The 7,202-nt window shown below is 30.2% G+C and overlaps 1 pseudogene across 1 annotated transcript; it reads right to left on the bottom strand.

The window, feature by feature from the left end:
• Nucleotides 1-4,154: 4,154 nt before the first annotated feature.
• Nucleotides 4,155-6,873, bottom strand: LOC114396377 (annotated as a pseudogene). The gene is made up of 3 exons (XR_003663291.1): nt 6,621-6,873; nt 5,298-5,610; nt 4,155-4,776 (listed from the first exon to the last, which is right to left on the bottom strand). The product of XR_003663291.1 is annotated as an expansin-A4-like (transcript).
• Nucleotides 6,874-7,202: the final 329 nt, after the last annotated feature.

Genomic DNA, 7,202 nt, shown 5'->3' with positions numbered 1-7,202 from the left:
GAAGGTTGTGGAGTGAGCCATTATGATAACAGAGAGAGATTGCAAAAACTATTACCATTAGATTTACACCCAAAATTTAAAATGTAGTCGATTAGTCAAATATTTAATGTACTTTTTATTTTATCATATATTCAGAGTAGTTTAATTTTTCTCAGGTTCAAACTTCAAACAAAACAGTTAAAAATATTTATTATATGGTTATTTTAAATTCATGTCATATAATTTATTTAAAAATAAAATAGCATTATATTAAATTAAAAAAACATTAAAATTATATGTTAGCAAATTTAAATTCTAAAGATTTAATTGATTTAAAAGTAAATAAATAGTAAGGGGTTATCATTCTTTAAAAATTGTATTAAAAGAACAATTTTTGAAGATAAAATTTCTTTAATTAAAAATATAATTAATCATCTTCATTAATTTTAATACATTATATTTAATATGATATTAAATATTTTAAAATTAATAATTTTATTTATTTATATATATTATAAAATATTGAATATAAATAAAATATCTAATTTAAATAAACTCGTATAACACACTGGTTTAAAATGTAATATATCTAGATCATATGACATGATGTTATCAATAAATGAAAATGTATTAAACAATATTTTTCCTTATATTCATACGCTAACATACATGAAGTCACTCAAGTAAAATTCTCATCAATATTCAAATTCTTGTGAAAGAAATAACTAATCTCATGCTGTTCATGAAGTGCAAGGCATGGATATCAACCATCAGAACTAAACTAAGGTTTATGGTCATCATTATTCATGAAGTTGGTCCCTAAGGCCAAAACTTTCAAGTTGCAATGATTTTTTTTTTGTCCTAAGCTTGCAATGATGATGGACGATGTGAGTATAAAATGTTTTTGAAGAAGAGCGGGTCTTGGGTATGGGTGGGCTTTCGGCCCAATCTGTTTAATGTAAAATTGTTGGGTGTTGCTAGGTGCACCTAGCAGTATTGCTGGTGCACCCAACATTTCCCCTTTTTTCCAATTTTACCCTTCATGCCTTTTCCGTAAGATCTTACAGAAGAAGCCTCTTCCGTACCTCTTCCGTAAGACTCTTACAGAAGAACTTTTTTCGTAAGAGTTACAGAACTCTTACGGAAGACCCTCTTCCATAAGATCTTACGGAAGATCTTACGGAAAAAGCATGAAGGGCAAAATTGGAAAAAAAAGGAGAAATGCTGGGTGCACCTAACAACACCCAAAATTGTTTGGGTAATGACTTTATTAGAAATTATAGACACAACAAAAAACATAATAAAATCTTGTAAGTTAAAATCCAAACAATTTTAAAGATTAACTTGAAACTTTACTCCCAAAAGTAATATTTTAAAGATTATTTTTGTTACAGTATTAGTTCTCTAATTTAAATTTTTGATGAACTAATTTGAATGAAATTTAGTTCAATGAAAAGAAAAAGAGTAGAGGAAGACTATGAAAGACATTAGAAGATATTATTGAGATAAATCTCATAGTAAATAATATTTCTAAATATTAGGTCTTTAACTAAGTCAAATGATGTTATATAATTCATTTAGCCAAAACCACATAATGAGATAAGATTTTTATTGTTATTGTAATTTGACAACAATTTCAGTTTTTAAGTAAACAAATTTGCTAACAAATTTTTCCAAAAACTAATGAAGGGTTTCAGTCTAAATTTTATTGTATAGGTATTGTAAACATATTTACTCTTGCTTAAATATGTTTGTAAAGTCAGATGTACATGATAAGAGTAGCATATTCCTCTTCTTGTTCTTTTTCTCTTTTTAAATGAAACGAACCATTAGTTTCTTTAACCAAAATACATGTGGCTAAATATGTATTTATAGGAAAAGAGGGACATACCTTTTATAAAGAAAAATGTTTTGTAAACATCGAAAGAACAACAAAAAGTTTGGTGAGAGACTTACCTTTCGTATGTTTGGAACAAAAAGGTGTCTCCTTTAATTTTTCAATATATTTTTTCTTTCGGTAAATATGAAAGATTTTTTTGGAATGTATTTTCTAGATGTCTGGATGAGAAATAGATTAAAAAAAGTAAGAAATAGATATAATTGCATTCAGTATTAAGTGTCAATTTTATATTTCCGTTGCATTTTTTCCATTCCTCATGAATACAATCCATTTTTTCCATTTAAGTATACTCTATCTAACCACAAAATGGCTTCGTTCAACCAAAATTTCTAAATAAATCAAGAGAAGTCCAATATATATCAGAGAATAATTTAGAACAGCAGCAACTAAGCAGACTAAAGTTTTGTTTTGATAAACTTTTCTGTGCATATTTATAAAAGAACAAAATAATTAAGAAGGTAAAATGAAGTGAGTTTCTCTCCCAAACTAAAATCAACTTAAAAACTTAATTTTTATAAAAGCTCAAACTAACTCATCTATAACTTCTCCAAAAACTAAAGTGCATAAATCAATTCATTTTACTTTCTCATCACATGTTTAAAAACAAGAAATCATACTTAGGATATTAGTTAGCTTATTAAAATCAAAACCAAAATGTTATATTTTCTTTTCAGTGTTTTTGAGAAATCTAATCATCCAACTCGTGCCTAATGACGTTTTGTTTTGGAATTTTCAGTACCAGTGCCTCTTGTATAAATTCCCAAAGATGAATGAAATCAGATTGGAGCATGCATAATTGTTATGTTTTTTGCTACTTCTTTCTTCAATTTATAGTTTAATTAACGTTCATCCGAAGGAATACAGGTTTCTTTTATTTGACAACTTGAACCGATCAAGCATCACTACAGAGGAATTGGATCATGCTACACAAAGGTACCAAATAGTAGGAAGCCAAACTATACATATTTTCCATGGATGATTTCAAGACCACAAAACATGTACATAGAATAAGGAAAGAAGTATATATCTTCATGACAATCACAAAAACAAATTGTGGGATTTGGGAGGCAGAATATCCCTACAAACTCGCCAAATGAATGAATTGCTTATATTTGTTTGGGAGAAGGAGCTTTCCATGTAGTTTCCTCCATAAATGAGAATAGGTGTCTACATACCCCTAACCCACCAGACAAAGTACCCATCTTACTAGGAGCAGGCCCTTGTTGGCTTGTGTCTATAATTTCAACTAGTATGTAGACTTGACAATGGGAAGATATTTATTGAAAAATAATGTTTCTTTTATTCCTTGTCTTCAAGAAATCATTTGACCATAGACTTGTATTGAAATTGAACATCTTAAAATTAACTTCTACTTAGAGTATTCCTCCTTTATTTTATATAGGAATCAAATATATTGTAAAAGATTTACAATAACTTATGTATCATGTTGAACCAACTTACACATCCTAATATATAATCTGGGATACTACTCATTTTTAATCTCATTTTTTATGCAAACACATTTTTGTGAAAATATAAAAATAAATAAATAAATAAATAAATGAGGAGTGATAAAGTCATATTCTTTATCACATTCTTACCAACACTTGATTAAAAGTTATTGAAAATTATAAAATAAGAAAAAGGATTATTAAATAAGATGTATGATCCAAATTTTTTGTGTGATTTTCAATAGATTTTGACCAATAAAAAAAGTGTATTCATAAGAGTGCATTTCTAAGATTTCTCAAAATAAAATAAATGTGAAGCCGATGAGATGTTCCTAAATTTACTAGCATGTGCTCCATATTAATTGATTAGACTTTGCCTCATGAACTAGCGGGTACCCTAAGCACAAATAAGTTGTTAGTCAAATCATGAGTTAGTATTTTGCATTTATTCCTTATATCTTCATGATATTTGCATATACTTCCTATAGTTTTAGAGATTTTACATTTACTTCTTATAATTTCAAGATTTTTACATTTATTTTTATAAATTCATTCTTTGAGCTCACATGAAAACATACGTGATATGATAATATGTCAACTTAATAGACATGTGAACACAAAATTGACGGAAGCTAATGACATATACTTATGATAAAAAATTTAAAATATCAAAGAACAAAAACAATTTTTTTTTTTTATCAAAAAACAAATACAAAACTTAACATATTTTAACCTTAATTTAATAACAATCAACATAGTAAATACTAATCAAATTGATTTAATCATTTAACAACTCATAATTGATGGGAAATGTGAAACAAATATTTCACGCAAAAAAGATTTCTCTCTTGAATATAATTATTAACTTGGATTGAAGAAAAGCAGCACCACCACACACAGGATAACACATAACTCTCCATATATGTATATTATATGCGAAGTGACCAGCGGGTGCCATATAAACACCTCAGCTACTTTTTAGACCAATAAAATAAAAAACACTGGCCTTTCAGAATCACAGTTACAAGAATCAATACCTATTAATGACACTTAATGGTTCTTCCAATGAGGTGATTAATAATAGGTATACAAACATTTTTTTTTTTTTGCACTATTTTCTATCCCTCATTGCAATAATGTCTCTAGAATTGGCCTCCTTGGAAGGTCTGGCCAAATTGCCAATTGGCTGGTGCCACATTGAAGCTTGTCACAGTTCTGCCATCACTGGTGGTGACTTGAAAAGAGAGGGATTGTCCATTGAGGTATGAGTTGCTCTGCCAGTTTTGCCCCCAGTTTCTTGACATGGGCTGCCACCCAGTTTTAGACCCTTTAATGGACACTGAATTCACATCACCAGCTCCAGCCACATTGGTGATCAAAACTAGGTTGAAGTAAGAGTGGCCATTGATTGTGAACCTTATTCCTCCCTTTTTCACACAAGGAACCCTGCCATCATCACCAAAAGTTTAGTTTAGTACTAGTTAAACATATGAGCAATTGAAAATTAAATATCCGAGATAAATTAAGTAATCTCAGTCGTTAATGAGAAAATTAATAGTTATTATTATGTGCACGTGCATAACAATTCATGATGGTGTTAAAAAGTTTTCCCACAATGATTAAGATTACTTATTTTATTCTTATTCTCTTTAGAGGAGGTAAATTTGAATAAAAGATGATTTATATATATAAAGTAATATTCAAGTATTTTAAGTTGAGGTTAATTTGCTATATAAGCTAGAAGGTAAAGTTTGGTAGGAGTTACACCAATTTTTATATGGTCATGAATAAGGGCCATGTGCTAAAATGAGAATAAGTGTTATACCTTTATGAGGTTTTCAATGAGGGAGGAATTAATTTTCAACATTTAACCTCCTAACTTTCTAAAAATTAGGTAATATAGGTGTGTATGAATTAAATGTGACCTTTAAGCTTGAAAGCATAGCCAAATTTAGGGCTTCAATTACCTCCTGAAGGCCACAGGCACAATTCCAGCTCTATATTCAGCAATTTGAAGGAAGGCAGGTTCAGCCATATCAAAGTGTTGCAAAGGAGGGTTGCACCAACCACCATTGTTGTTAGGCAAAGATGGGTTTGGTGGGCAGAAGTTAGTAGCAGTGACGGTAATAGAGCCAGGTTTGCACCATCTTGGGTCATCATCACATCTCATTTCATAGCAAGATCCACAGCTTAAGCCATTGTTGAACAAAGCAGTGCTTAGAGCCACAGTGTCAGTTCCATATCCCTGGCTATACAAATTTCCATACCCACATGCTCCACCTGCATGTATACAACAAAACATAAGCATAAACTCATCAACTCAACTTTCAATAAACACACTCTAACATAAAACAAATAAGCAAAAGAGTTTCTTGACAAAGATAAAATGAGTAGTGTTGACTTGCTAAAATCTATAGTGTATGACTAGCAATCAATTGCAAGGAACTTCACATAACTGAAACCTTTGACATGTGACTGACAATATATTTATCATTTAAAATATAATCCAAAAATTATAAATATTTACATATAATTCAGTTGTGAACGTGTTGCTGTTGCTAATGTCGACACGAGTAAATAGTAACATGACACATAAAAAAAATGCTAAACGAGTGGGTTAACTAAAGAGGGCCCAAGATATGTGTATAGTTTCACTAATCCCCCTATTCACTCTCCTAAAATTGCTCCTCTAGGCAATATTGATGAAAAGAAATATAATGAAGGGAAATGTAACAAAAAAAATATTAGCTTGCATTGTTTGGCTTCTTTATAGTAAGATGTATAGAATACAATTTGAAGCAATACATTTCATGCAATATTTTTTTTTTCTCTTAATTTGAAAGTATGAGATGGAACCACTTTTTATTTTACTACTTAGAAACATCAAAACTCCACTCCCTCCACTTGCTTTCCTTCCATCTCATTTCATTCCATTTTCTCTAGTATTTGTTATCAAAACATGGAAAATCATGCATAAACACTCTATACTAGTAAACAATTAGAAAGAAAGAAAAATAATAGTAGACACAAATATATTAGTAAATACTTAGAAAGAAAGAAAAAACAATAGTAGAGACACAAATATATTAATAAACACTTAGAAAGAAAAATAATAGTAGAGACATAAATATAGATGTGTTGTAATATGTGATATGATGTGATAAGAAGAAAAATATATAAAAAGTGATAAGTGTTAATGAAATATTCACAATGTTTGGTGTCTAAAAAAATATTATTCTCAAAACATAAAAATAGAAAAATAAAATAAAGGAATGAGATGTTAAACTCACCCATTGTGCCAGAAGCATCACCCCCACCATAGAAAGTGGCATGAGCACTCTGCCAACCACCACCATAGTCAGCCGTGGCACCTTGGAGGTTCGTGTTGACAAAGAGAACAATGAGAGTCACTAGGGCAATGGAAAATTCCTTGTGTGCCATTCTAAGCTTATGATAAGGCTTAAACAGGGGAGCAAAACAGAGGAAGTTGCACTTTCTTTCTTTCTTTCTTTTGCTCTGCTGCTGTGAGGTCAAGTGCTTCAAGGGGGGCCTCTATTTATAAGTAACATCTTGTTACTTTTTTTTTCTCTTTTCTTATTACTAACTTCCACATAAGCGTGCTTTTTTTTTTTCTTCTTCCAAAACCCAAAGAAAAGTGACAAATCAAGTGCACATGCGCTGGTTCTAGTTGGGGTTCCCAACCGCTAATATTGTGGGCCACACCCCTGCACATGCAACCCCAACCATCTTTCTTTCCGACTTTATAGACCAATATTAATAATTTTTTTGTGGACAATAGTTTAATCAACATTTTTTCTTTTTCATCAAAATATTTTTTTTCCTTGCAAAATGTTAGCAACACTTTTCAAGAC

This window comes from Glycine soja, chromosome 18, assembly GCF_004193775.1.
Source record: "Glycine soja cultivar W05 chromosome 18, ASM419377v2, whole genome shotgun sequence".
NCBI classification, from domain to species: domain Eukaryota; kingdom Viridiplantae; phylum Streptophyta; class Magnoliopsida; order Fabales; family Fabaceae; genus Glycine; species Glycine soja.
This window is presented reverse-complemented; position numbering and strand designations above follow the sequence as displayed.